Here is a 14510-nt window from a genome sequence, read left to right as displayed (position 1 = left end):
TCACACCCTGATGTAGAACACTGTCCCCACCGGCCTGAGATTTACACCCCTTTTTTTCTGATTGAAGACTGCTCTGATCTGATGAATGCTTACTGGCCTGAAATCTTGGGTTCCTCTCTCCACAGAAGCTGTCTGACTCTTTCCAACATTTTCTGATCGTTGTTCAGATTTCCAAAATCATATGATCCTTACACTATTGAGTCTGCACTCACCCTGCGATAAGCATTCCACACTATCCCCATAATCCCATATTTGCCCCACCTAGCCCTGCACACTACAGAGCAATTTAACATGGCCAATCCACCGAACCATCTATAGACAGTGGGAGGAAACGCCTCACAGACACAGGGGGAGTGTGCAAACTCCACACAGTCGCCTGAGGCTGGAATCGAACTGGAGTTGTGAGACAGCAGTGCTGACCACTGAGCCACCATGCCACTCCTGTGGCTGAAGTTGACTCGACCTATTAGCATTCACGATTCATTCCGGATGTGGAAGTGCAGGTGTTGGACTGGGGTGGACAAAGTTAAAAATCACATGATGCCAGGTTATAGTCCAACGGCTTTATTTGAAATACAAGCTTTCGGAGCGCTGCTCCTTCGTCAGGTAGCTAGTGAGGCAGGATCATGGGACACAGAATTTATAGTAAAAGATCAAAGTGTCAGCCTTGAAGCCCAGGTACAGAGAAGAACCAATGTCAGTCCTGGGATTGGTCGCCATTGCAGTGAGACTTTTGCCAAGACTCTGACATCTTAACACATTCCTGATGAAGAGTTTATGCTCAAAATGTTAACTCCTGCTTTTCGGATGCTGCCTGACGTGCTGGGTTTTTTCCAGTGCCACACTTTTCAACGCTGACATCTTAACAGCCTTGCAAGACCTTACAAATGATCTCTGTTACCCTTTTGAAGGGGCAGACCTTGAAGTAGATCACTAAGGCAGGCTTCCCTGGGGGTGAGTGGGACAATGATGTACAGCACGCTGACCGTGTGAAAGGATCATAGACTGACAGCTGAGCCTACAACCTACAGTGGCAGATTAGTGAGGTGATGCCAAGAAACTAGTGGCAGATGTACCTTCTTACTGTGCCAGTTAATTGCGTTGATTATTGCCCTTGCATTTTTCTTCAGTTAGACATAATTTTCTGTATGCTTTTATGCAAACTACTGGAAGAAAAACAAAAAGATGGGACATATATGTTCAACACATACAGAATGTATTTTGATTATTGTGGCAGTGATACTGAAAATTGTGCCATGTCAATGCCTACTGCTTAGAGTTTGCTCTCTGAAGAATTGGAGCAGAACATTATGGACAGTTTGGTTGGTATAGACCAGTTTGGGCTGAAGGGCCTGTCTCCATGCTGCAGGGCACGATGGCACGGTGGCTCAGTGGTTAGCACAGCTGCCTCACAGCACCAGGGACCTGGTTTGATTCCGGCCTTGGGTGACTGTCTGTGTGGAGTTTGCATATTCTCCCCGTGTCTGTGTGTGGGTCCCCTTCGGGTGTTCCAATTTCCTCCCACAATCCGAATTATGCAGGTTAGGTGGATTGGCCATAGTGTTCAGGGATGTGTAGGTTAGGTGCATTAGTCAGGAGTAAATGTAGAGTGATAGGGGATGGGTTTGGGTGGGATCCTCTTTGGATGGTGGACTTGTAGGGCCAAAGGGCCTATTTCCACACTGTAGCACTCTATTAATCCTTCTTAAGATTGAGGCAAGACAATGAGACTGAGAAATTGCTTTATTTTAAGAAACAAACAGGGTCAATGTCTGTCATTTATTGTTGGCTAATAAAATCTTGGAAAATGCACTTTGAAATTTTATTTTGTCATTTTGAAAGATATGTAAACCATTCACAACACTCCCGTCAAAATCATGTCTCAACATCTCTCGCTCAGTACATATAGCAGGAGTATTATTCATTCAGTTGTGAAGTACAGTTTTGAAGGAAAGCAGTTCAAGGAAGTTTGTATAAAATAGAAATATTAGCTGACCATTTTAATAACATATCTTCATAAAACAAGATACCACAGAGTTATCCACTGAAGTAGAAATAAAATAGAACTGGCTCAAAAACAACTTTTTCCCATCAGAAAGTTCAATATTGACACTGCACAATGGTCTCCAGTGCCACTGTTTCTCTAATTAAAATGTTTTCTATATTTCTTGAATGTACATGCCCATCTATTTTGTTTTTCTTTGATTAATATGCACAAAAGCAGCTCGAAAATTCAGTTTAATTGAAGAAAAACACTGAGACAGAGAGAAAAAATTGGCCAAGGCTGAATGAACAAGATGGTTCTTAAGGACACTGTTATAGGAAAGAGACAGGGATTCTGGGAGAGTGAAACGAGGTTGGAATGTGTGGAGGGTGAATGCTGATTAATGTTTTTCCATCGAAGGTAGAGCTTGGGGAGTGGTGGGATTGTAGAGGAGGCTATGTGTTAAACTGGAGAAGGAGCAGAACTGGGGAGGAATGGGGCCAGTATAAGAACAAAGACTCTTTAAACTGATACACAGAGCAAGTGCGATTTGGAATTTGTAAACAATGTGACTAAGGATACTAAGAAAGCTTATCTGTTATTATATCGAAGATACAGCACAGAAACAGACCATTCAGCCCATCTGGTCAATGCCAGTGTTAATGCTTCGCACTAATGTCCTCCTACTCGTCTTCATCTCACCCAATTAGCATTTCCTTTCAATCATCTCTCCCCTGTATTTTTATCTAACCTCCCTTTATATCTACCCACATTACTCACTGCAACCAGTCTTCATGACAGCAAGTCCTACAGGCTCACCACATTCCATATAAGTTTCAAGAGAAGTTTCTCTTGAATTCCCTTTTGGGTTTATGAGGGAATGTTGCTACGAAGAGATACGCATTCCCCTTTTTCATCCTTATACTCCTGCATGTATTTCTCTACTCCCTTTTTAAATCTATATCCAGCATCCATGCCTTCCATATCCAACTAGATCACCACACAAACAGTTTTCCCTCTTGTCAGCTGGCTGCTTTTACCAGTTGGATTAAACTGGTGCCCTCTGGTTAGTGACCTAGTTAATTATGTTATCCACTCTATGTAATAAAGCAGTCGCATGATCTGTACACTTCTTACCCACTCAGCAGCTATTTTCACTGATACTCCATTAATTTTTCAAGCGCTTAGCATTTCTTCAGGTCAGTAAATTAATCAGTTCGCTGGTGTCAGTTGCTCCACTAATGTATTGATGTTTTGGTGAACCTGATGGTGTGGAAGTTTGAAATCACTCTTGCCAATTGCCTCTTGAGCTCAATATGTTCCTGCTACCTCATTGATTACTCAGCTTGTTGCTGACCCTCTAGTCTATAAACTCATTCATTCATTGCTATCTCCTTTTCATTAGATTATTGTTACTAGATGAATTTATTGATCATTTGCTGCCTGCAGTTACATTAATTTGTGCGAAATTTTAAATTAATCCACTGAGGCCCCGTTGAAAGCATTGCAGTGTGGAGTGATAGAATCCCAACAATGCGCAAAGAGGCCATTTGGCCTATAAAGTCTGGACCAACCCTCTAAAGTGCATCCCACATTGACATACCCCCCCCCCCCCCCCCCCCCCCATCCCTGGAAACTTATGATTGTCAATCCAACTAACTACACATCTTTGGACTGTGGGAGGAAACCAGAGGACTCTTAAGAAACCCACAAAAGCATGAGGTGAGTTTTCAAATTCCACACAGGCAGCCACCCAAGGCTGGGATTGAACCCATGCCCCCAACACTATGAGATAGACATGCTAACCACTGAGCCACCATTGTGCCAACCCAGACACCCTGTCCTGATATCAGTGAGTTGTAAGTTTATATTGGGTTTCTGGCCATGTTTGTGCTACTGTAGCCCCATGAATCATTTTCTTCACATTTATGTTCTCAATCTTGAATTCCACTGCGAGACTTGATTTTAACGCTGCTTAGAGGAGAAAATGAGGTCTGCAGATGCTGGAGATCAGAGATGGAAATGTGTTGCTGGAGAAGCACAGCAGGTCAGGCAGCATCTAGGGAACAGGAGAATCGACGTTCCGGGCATTAGCCCTGAAGAAGGGCTAATGCCCGGAACGTCGATTCTCCTGTTCCCTAGATGCTGCCTGACCTGCTCCGCTTCTCCAACAACACATTTCCATCTTTTAACTCTGCTTACCCGATTAGCTGTGTGTAATTTGCACATTCTCCTTGTGTCTGCGAGTGTTTCCTCCCACAGTCCAAAGATGTGCAGGTTAGGTGAGTTGGCCATGCTAAATTGTCCATAGTATCCAGGATGTGTGTGTTATGTGCTTTGGAATCCTTACAGTGTGGAAACAGGTCATTTGACCCTCCAAAGAGTATCTGACCCAAACCCACTCCCGTACCCTATCACTTCACATTTTTCCTGACGAATGCACCTTAACCTACACATCTCTGAACACTACTGTCTATTTAGCATAGGCAATTCACCTAATCGGCATATCTTTGGACTGTGGGACAAAACGTGAGCACCTGGAGGAAACCCACGCAGACTAAGGGAGAATATACAAACTCCAACAGACAATAGCCCGCGACTGGAATTGAACCCATGTCCTTAATGCTGTGAGGCAGCAGTGCTAACCACAGAGCCACCATGTCACCCTAAATTGCTAAGTAAGTTGATCAGAAAATATCTACAATGCTGAAATAGAAGGTCTCAATTTGAGGGAGATAATGATATTGTCACTGGAGCGGCAATTTGAATTCAATGCCACTATGTCAGATGGCGAAGTTTAAAGCTCTTATTGTGCAATGGTAGTGTCTCTACCTCTATGCAAGTAACCCAGGTTCAGTTCCACTGCCCCAGGGCTGTGTAATATTATTTCTGAATAGGTTGATTAGAAAGTATCGAGTTTTGAGAGCATTTGTAGCTCAGGTTGAGGTTTTGGATATAGATTTGCTCGGTGAGCTGCAAGGTTCATTACCTTACTAGGTAACGTCTTCAGTGGGCCTCAGGTGAAGCAATGTTGAAAATTCCTGCTTTCTAATTAGATGTTTGCATTTCTTCGGGTTGGTGATGTCATTTATTGTGGTGGTGTTATTTCCTGTGGCGACATCACTTCCTGTTCCTTTTCTCAGGAAGTGGTAGATGGGGTCTAACTCGATATGTTTATTGATAGAATTCCGGTTGGAATGCCATGCTTCTAGGAATTCTCGAGCGTGTCTTTGTTTGGCTTGTCCTAGGATGGATGTGTTGTCCCAGTCGAAGTGGTGTCCTTCCTCATCCATATGTGAGGATACTAGTGAGAGTGGGTCATGTCTTTATGTGGGTAGTTGGAGTTCATATATCCTGGTGGTTAGTTTTCTGCCTGTTTGTCCAATATAGTGTTTGTTACAGTCCTTGCATGGTATTTTGTAATTGACGTTAGTTTTGCTCATTGTCTGTATAGGGTCTCCTTGATGTTCTCCCTGATATTCTCCTTGTTGATGAAGTTAGTGGTGTTTGGTGTATGTGTCTTTGGGTCTTCTAATAGTGTAGTCAGTGTTTCCTTGGCCAGGTTAATGTTGATTGAAGTAAACAGGGCTGTTACATCAAAGGAGACCATTATTTCATCCTCTTCTATCTTCATCAACAAGGAGAATATCATCAAGCTAGTGGACCTATGCCTTACCACCCACTTCACCTTCAACAACAAAACCTACAGACAAACCAATGAAACACCCATGGGATCTCCGATATCAAAGCTCATAGCAGAGGCAATAGTGCAGAGACTTGAACAAACAGCTCTGCCAACCATCCAACCTAAACTCTGGGTCCGCTATGTGGATGACACCTTTGTCATCACTAGACGAAACAAGTTAGAGGAAACCTTCAAGACCATCAATAATACTCTTACTGGCATAAAATTCACTAAAGAGGAGGAAAACAACAACAAACTGCCATTCCTAGATGTCACAGTAGAGCGAACAGCCAATGGGGAACTTCAAACCAGCATCTACAGGAAAGTAACACATATGGACCTTGCAGCTCAGCGAGCAAACATACATCCAATATCAACCATGACTGGAAACCTGCAAGTGGGAGTGGACTGGGTCCATCAATCTAAGCATGGTGAATCAAAACCATCTGCTGCTGTTTATAATATCAGTAATGCAAAGAAGGGGTACCTGCCGCGCTGCACAATTGCCTCGGGAGCTTGGGGTGCAGTGGTGATGCCGCTATTTCTCGGCCAGGAAGTCTGGATTCACGTCTCAGACGGGCTCCAGAGGTGTCTCAGTACATCTCAGAACAAGTTCATTCAAAAATATAATGCAAACACAGAACCTGCTGGGCAGTCTCTTGCAGTGTCTGTGGAGAGAAGTCAGAGTGAATGTTTCAGGTTCAGTGACCCTTCCTCAGAACTTGAACCTGAAATGTTAACTCTGATTTCCCTCCACAGATGCTGCCAGACCTGCTGAACATCTCCTACAAGTTATATTTTTGTTTCTGATTTCCAGCATCCATGGTTCTTTCGGTTTTCATTCGAAAATATTTCCATCACTTGTCTCACATGACATCACACGTCAGAGGGTTGGGTATGTTTTTCAAAGCACTTGAGCCCTTCACCTGGTCTGGGACCATGGTTGAATCCCTTGATAGCTTTCCAATTTTCCAATCCACTTCAAATCATCACAACTTCACCGTACATTGGTCAATTATGTTCAACCTGTGCCCACGTTGACCAACATTAAATCACAAATTAACTTTTGTCTTTAAGACGAGCTTAGCTTTTTGGCATCTTCCCAGTAAGAAAGTTTGAAGCAGATTATTGGGCCGATGAATTTCAGAGTACAGAATTTGTCTGATATTTATCCTGGGAGTGCAAATTTTTAAAAATCCAATTTTATTATCTTCTCCATGCACTTAAAAATTCTAGGGTTTCATTTTGCTAGGGGAAAGTGAGGACTGCAGATGCTGGAGGTCAGAGTTGAGAGTGTGGTGCTGGAAAAGCACAGCAGGTCAGCAGCAGCCAGTTGACGTTTCGGGCATAAGTCCTCAGGGGTCCTAAGTCAACTTTGACAGTGGTTAGCACTACTGCCTCACAGCGCCAGGGACCCAGGTTCAATTCCAGACTCGGGAGACTGTCTGTGTGGAGTTTGCATATTCTCGCTATGTCTGTGTGGGTTTCCTCTGGGTGCACCAGTTTCCTCCCACAATCCAAAGATGTGCAGGTCAAGTGAATTGGCCATGCTAAATTGCCTGTAGTGTTAGGTGTTTTAGTCAAATTGCCCATAGTGTTAGTTGCATTAGTCAGAGGGAAGCGAGTCTGGGTGGATTACTCTTCGGAGGGTCGGTGTGGACTCGTTGGGCCAGAGGGCCTGTTTCCAAACTGTAGGGAATCTAAACTAATCTAATTTAAGCTTGCTGGAGGCGAGCATCTGATAGGGTGCTCCATTACTTAAACATTCTCCAGAGCACCTTTCAATTCATTGTTTTTGATTGAGGTTTTTAACCCAATGACTTCCTGATTGTATAAGGTCAGAACTCACAGGACACCAGGTTATAGTCCAGCAGGTTTAATTGAAATCACAAGCTTTCAGAGCACTGCTCCTTCATCAGGTGAAGTTCTGAGGGCAATTGGAAATTTGAAGGCTCAGGTTCAAGTCCCATCAGCTCCACAGATTTGTAAAACCATCTCTGCACAGGTTGATTTGAAAATATCAGCCGCTTGCCCAGGGATAGGGACACCACCACTCATCCACAAGAGCCCTCATAAATATATCCCCACCCTCCAGCTTGCAGCAGCAGGGCCAGTGAGATATCAACTTATCTGATTAGATTTAAGACTTGACAAAGAAAGACAGAGGAAGAAATCAAGTTAGTTAAGTAATTAGTGTTAAATCTGATAGAGAAAAGACGGAAAGAAGATGAAAATTGAGAATAGAAATGTGACAGAGAGGAAGTTATGGAAGACAAACAATGAAAAAAATAAAGTCTCTAGCAACAATTGACTAAGTGTGTAATGAGATTGAATATTTTATAGTGTTCTTTTTATGGGATAGATGGATTGATTGAAGTTGCTAAGAATGGAGAGCTGGTGGAGAGATAATGTTGCTAGACTAGCCATCCAGATTCCCAACCCAATGTTCTAGGGATATGAGTTCAAATCTCTCCCATGGCAGATGGTGAATTTGAAATTTAATTTTAAAACGTTTGGTCTAATGGTGACTATGTGACCACTTGTCCATTGTCGTTAAAAGCTCACCTAGTTTAACATGGAACATAGAACATTACAGCGTGGTACAGGCCCTTCGGTCTTCGATATTGCACTGATGTTTACTGTGTTTCAGGAAGGTAATCTGCCATCCTTAGCTGGTCTGACCTACCTGTGAGTCCAAAGTCACAGCAATGTGACTGACGTGTAACTGCCCTTTGATGTTGTTCCAGCCAGCAACACCCACGTCCTGTACATTATTATTTAATAAACTATACTTGGTGACAGACATGGCCTGTTGTGGAATCACTAACTATGGAAACAGATGTAAGTTTCTACCTCATATGTAACCAGGCACAGGAAGAGAAATTAAAAGAATAAAACTCTACTTGCACTGTTAAGTTCCAGTCTTAACTTTCTGCAATTAATTCAATGGTCAATTAACGTAAAAATTTGGCAAGATCTTAAAAGTGCTGAGGAGATTATAAGGGAGGCATTACCTCTATCAAGCAAACAGTAAAGCAACATAAATCAAGCAGACAGTTTTGCCAATTTGCAACTTATGGTATGTCCCTTCAATTCTTAACCAATTCACTCATTAATGACAGTGTTCAGAAAACGATTAGCAAGAATACTGCATAATGTAACAGCATGTGTGGCATTCTCACATTTCCTGGGTCACACTTTGTTTGAACTTTGTCATCACACTTCCGCACAATTTGTTTAAATTCTGTACCTCCCGAATCGACAACAATTTCTGCCAGATGGATAAGGAGAGTGTGATCACCTCGTAGGATTGGATGGCCGAAAATTGGGCAGCAACAGTGAAGCAACTGAGGCGAAGAAAATCAAGAGAAAAGATTGGATCAGCAGAAGGATCAAGTGCAAGTGCCTGGAATGAGTGGATTGCCTTATGAAGAAATATTTCACCTGATGAAGGAGAAGCACTCCAAAAGCTTGTGATTTCACATTAACCTGTTGAACAATAACTTGGTGTCATGTGACCTCTGATTTTGTCCACTCCAGTCCAACACCTGCACCTCCACGTCATGAGGAAAGGTCAGGCTTGTATCCTGTGGAGTTTAGAAGAGTCAGAGGTGACTGAATATACATATATAAGATCCTGAGGGACTTGACCAGGTTGATATTAGAATCATAGAATCCCTACAGCATGAAAGGAGGCTATTCTGCCCGTCAAGTCCACACCAAACTTCCAAAAACATCCCACCCAGATCCACCCCCATAACCCTGCATTTCCCATGGCTAACCCACCTAGCCTGTTACATCCCTGCACGCTACAGGCAATTTAGTCTGCCAATCTACCTGACCTGCACATCTTTGGGCTGTGGGAGGAAACCAGAGCACCTGGAGAGAACCCATGTAGACACAGCGAGAATGTGCAAACTCCATACAGACAATTGCCTGAGGGTGGGATCAAATCCAGGTCCCAGCACTGTGAGGTAGCAGTGCTAACCACTGAATCACCGTATTGATAGAATCCTTTTGCTTGTAGGAGAATCTAGAAATAGCTGTCATAATTTAAACATAACAGGATGCCCATTTCTGAAAAAAGATGAAAAAACATTTTCTTTCTCAGAGGGTTGTGAATTCTTGTAAATTCCCTTCCTCAAAAGCCAGTGGATGCAGAATCTTTAAGGCAGAGATAAATAGATTCCTGATTACAACAAATGTTTTATTTACAAGAACCTATGGGACCAGGAATGTACCAATTGATCAAATATTCCAGTTGATCAAGAGGCCCACATAATCATAGAAACATAATGCAGGGAGTATACACAACACTGTTATGCTTCATTTACAGCATAAATAACTTCAATAATAATGCAACTTCATCTTAAATAAAACTTACTGGCAGAGAGCCTTCTTACTCGTACCCTCAGCTGACCACTTGGACATTGCAGAGATTGCGATAATACAGTAAAGCTCTGGTATTTGAGGTATACAGTTTTTGCCAGTTTATCATGAGTGCCAGTTAAAGCAAAGTTTGCTGTTCATAGCAGGTGAAAGATAATTGGTCATAGACAGGAATGTAAAATTAGGTTAAGATCAGATCTTATAGAATGGCGGAGAAGGCTTGAAGGGCCGAGTGGCCTAATCCAGTTCCTTGTTTGTGGAATGAGTAATTAAACTGTGCCTGCTTACAATTAAGCACTGCAGCATGATCAGATAAACCACACTGGCTCAGAGTACTGGTCCATTAAAGTAACTTGGTCTGAGTCCTCTCCATTCCCAGCTGCCACATCTTACCTTCACCAATCGTTAAGTTGGTCAATGTCCCATCACTGGCAGCTGGAGGCCTACTTTCTGTTGAAAGGACCTGATCTGGTGGGTAGCGCAATGGCAAAAGTTGGTTTTAAGTGAGGGTTAGAATCATAGAATCCCTACAGTGTGGAAACAGGCCATTCAGTCCATTGAGTCCACACTGACCCTCCAAAGAGCATCCCAGCTAGATCCACCACTCCCCTTACTCTAGCTCTGTAACCTTGCATTTCCTATGGCTACCAGGGAATACCTTGCATTCCCTGGACACCCTGGGCAATTTAGCACGGTCAATCCACCCTAACCTGCACATCTTTGTTGGGTTTGTTGGGGAAGGTGGTGGGAGCAGGGTGTGGATCAAATGATTCCTTCACTGTCTGCAGCTTGATAGCACAAACATGGTCAGGGGAGGCTAGGTCATAAAGCAAGAGCCTGTCGAAAGATGGAGAATCTGTAATGTCAACTCTGTCACCTCCTTTAGTTCTGTTTCGAGGTCCCAGCATCTACTGTATTTGGGTTAGAGTTATTAGTGGGGAAAGAAAAGTTCCTTCTATTAGAGGTAAGGATCTGAGTCATGACGTGTCACACACACTCACATATCATGTCTCTAATTTCCCCACCTTCCCTCACCAACTCCTCTCCCTGAAATCTGCGAACTTTGATATTAATGGCACCCTTCTGGAAGGGTCTCCCGAGACACCTTGGGCCACGTGACGACCACTCACTCTGACCCTCCAACACCTTTTCTTAGAGTGGTGCTCCTGTATTTCCTTCCTGACTTCTTCTTAGACCTCTTGCTTTTCCACCTGGCACCTTACTGACATCAGTCAAATTACCAGAACATACATTGAGCAAGGTTCAGTCAAGCTCAAAGACAGTCATCTTGACTGAATGTGGAATAGTACATTGTTTCAGATTTGCCCTTCATTAAACTCCTCTGACAGAAGGAACTTTTCTTTCCCCACAAATAATCCTAACTCAAATACTGTGGATGCTGGGACCTCAAAACAGGACTAAAGGAGGTGACAGAGTTAACATATCTATCACAGAATGGTTACAGTAAAGAGAGAGGCTGTTCAGCCCATCATGCCTGCACTGGCTCTATTCCCCAGTACTAATTTCCTGTCTTTTCTTCACACTCTTGCATCAATTAACCATCCAATACCCTTTTGAATGCCTCAGTGAACCTGCCTCCACCTCATTTTCCAGCAGTGCATTCTAGATCCTAACTGCAGGCTGTGTGGAAAAATGATTGTTGTTACATCACTTTAAATCTCTGCCTTTTCATTCTTGTTTCTTTATGAGCAGAAACAATTTCTCCCTATCTATTCTATCCAACTTATTCATGATTTTGAAAATCTCTATCAAGTGTCGTCACAGCCTTCTTTTCCCTTCAATCTATCCTCAGAACCAAAGTTTCTCATCCCTGGAACCATTCTTGTCAATCTCTTCTGCACCCTCTCTCCAATGCAATCCTGTAATGTGGCACTGTACAAGGCCCAACAAGTGACTACATGGAAAAATGTTACAACAGAGAAACTGCTGCATCAAGGCACTGGGACAAACCTGACACTAACGGGATAATGATCTTTCTCTCTGCTGACTGTAAGAATTCAATGTGAACTAAGTTTGCTCAATCCATTCACGTTTCCAATGATGAGAAAGAGGACAAAAACTTTGTTACAAATTGTCTCTAAGTTTCTTCAATCACTTCTTCAAACAGACACAGATGTCACATTGGTGTAATGATCAATGACATCCTGAACAGAGGAAGTGTTGCTGTATCATTGTGTCTGCCCTGGGATTGCTTGGAAAGCGTAGTGGCTGCCAATATTGCAAAGATGTTGGCATCTGTCACAGTTGAAGATCAGGACAAAAAAAAATTGCAAGCATAAATATTAAAAAGACAGTATCTGTACAAACATAAATGCAAATGAATACTGCCTAATTGCTTGCTTTACGTATTGCATATTATCATCTTCCTGCATTGGTTATCTATTATACTGAATCGACTATAAGGATATAAAAAGTAATGAGCCATGTGTCAGGCTAAGTGATGGCAGTTAAAGAAGGCTCAGTAATTGCAGTAAAATGCATTGTGCCCTCACTTCAGAGGTAAGATTTTCAAGTAGCTTTCTTGAGGAAAGCTTAATCATCGAAAAGGCTGAGTAAATGCTGATCCTTGTTATTCTCGGGCATTTATCAATGTTCCCAGTTGCCCCTTGAGAAGGTGGCGAAACCTTCACTGAATCATGGCATTAGCTGGTGGTGTGGTGTAGTATGGGTGCACCCACGGTGATATCAGGGAGCAGATTTCAAGATTTTGACCCAACAATGAGATAGGAATGATGATATAATATCAAGTTAGGGTGATGTGGTTTGGAGAAATGCGAGTGTGTGTAATGTACTGGCTGGTTTCTTGCCATTATGTGATTTCTACCTTTAATGTAAGTGCTTTGACTTTCATTTGTTGCCGTATTTAATTACTTCAGTTGGAACATGGAATCAGAACTGTGAAGTTGGAATATGGTGAATTTTCAGAGTGGCAACTGCAAAAGGAAAAGCAGGAAAGAACAACTGAAACCACAGTCTGTAACTTTGATGTGCTAGGTGAGTTGGAATAGCTGAGAATTTCCCAGCTCCTGCTGCTGTGGAAATGAAAGGAGACATTAAACAAAAATTGAACGTTTTTTTTTCCCACTCAATGGCAAAACTTCGGAAAGATGTTGTGAAACTTGAATAGGTTCAGAAAAGATTGACAAGGATGTTGCCAGGGTTGGAGGATTTGAGCTACTGGGAGAGGCTGAACAGGCTGGGGCTGTTTTCCCTGGAGCATCGGAGGCTGAGGGGTGACCTTATAGAAGTTTACAAAATTATGAGGGGCATGGATAGGATAAATAGACAAAGTCTTTTCCCTGGGGTCAGGGAGTCCAGAACTAGAGCGCATAGGTTTAGGGTGAGAGGGGAAAGATATAAAAGAGACCCAAAGGGCAACTTTTTCACACAGTGAGTGGTACGTGCATGGAATGAGCTGCCAGAGGATGTGGTGGACGCTGGTACAATTGCAACATTTAAGAGGCATTTGGATGGGTATATCAATAGGAAGGGTTTGGAGGGATATGGGCCGAGTGCTGGCAGGTGGGACTAGATTGGGTTGGGATATCTGGTCGGCATAGACGGGTTGGACTGAGGTGTCTGTTTCCATGCTGTACATCTCTATGACTCTAATTAAGAAGACTGAACAAATAAGATTGGCAACTTTGTTGCAGTGCTGTATCTGCAGCACTTCTGCAATGCTATAGGAACCAGATTGCAGGCTAGATCCCATTGAGGTACAGAGAAGCCAGGGTAGAAATTTTGAATGCTTTGACAACACACTTTGAATCCCTATTAATGTTACCTGTGGATGGTATGTGTTTAAATTCAGAGTTCAAAGGGGGAGTTGATCAGTAATGATGGCATTGATACACAAGCTGAATTCTGTAAGTTTGCAGAATTGTTAAGATGATCTCCTTAGGGATAGGATTGTCTTAAACATTGCTGTCAGAGCATATCTGCTTAGAGTGGAGAAATGTCAAGAAACTAAGAGAGGTAGAAATATAATGGGTTTTATGAGGTTAAAAAATTAGGGAGCAGCGAGTGGAACCAGAGGGAACCTCAGGAAAAGGTTAGAAAGTGACGGGAAATTGGGGATTGAAATGGTGTAGAACTAAAGATAAAAGTCATGATTTGGAGATGCTGGTGTAGGACTGGGGTGTACAAAGTTAAAAATCACACAACACCAGGTTTAATTGAAAGCACACTCGCTTTCGGAGCGCCGCTCCTTCATCAGGTGATTGGCCTGATTGTCCACAATCACGTGATGAAGGAGCATCGCTCTGAAAGCTAGTGCTCCCAATTAAACCTGTTGGACTATAACCTGGTGTTGTGTGATTTTTAACTAAAGATAAAAGGAGTGGTAATGATTGCAGTGAAGCAACAAACCATTGGTGATGAATAGATGTGAATAGCAGAGTAAAGGTCAGCTGTGAAGAAGTCAGATTGCAT

Source organism: Chiloscyllium plagiosum, unplaced genomic scaffold (genome assembly GCF_037043375.1).
Source record: "Chiloscyllium plagiosum isolate Xiang-an unplaced genomic scaffold, Cpla_swu_hap1 HiC_scaffold_36, whole genome shotgun sequence".
In the NCBI taxonomy this organism is placed as follows: domain Eukaryota; kingdom Metazoa; phylum Chordata; class Chondrichthyes; order Orectolobiformes; family Hemiscylliidae; genus Chiloscyllium; species Chiloscyllium plagiosum.
The sequence above is the reverse complement of the archived record's forward strand: the minus strand, read 5'-3'. Positions refer to the sequence as shown.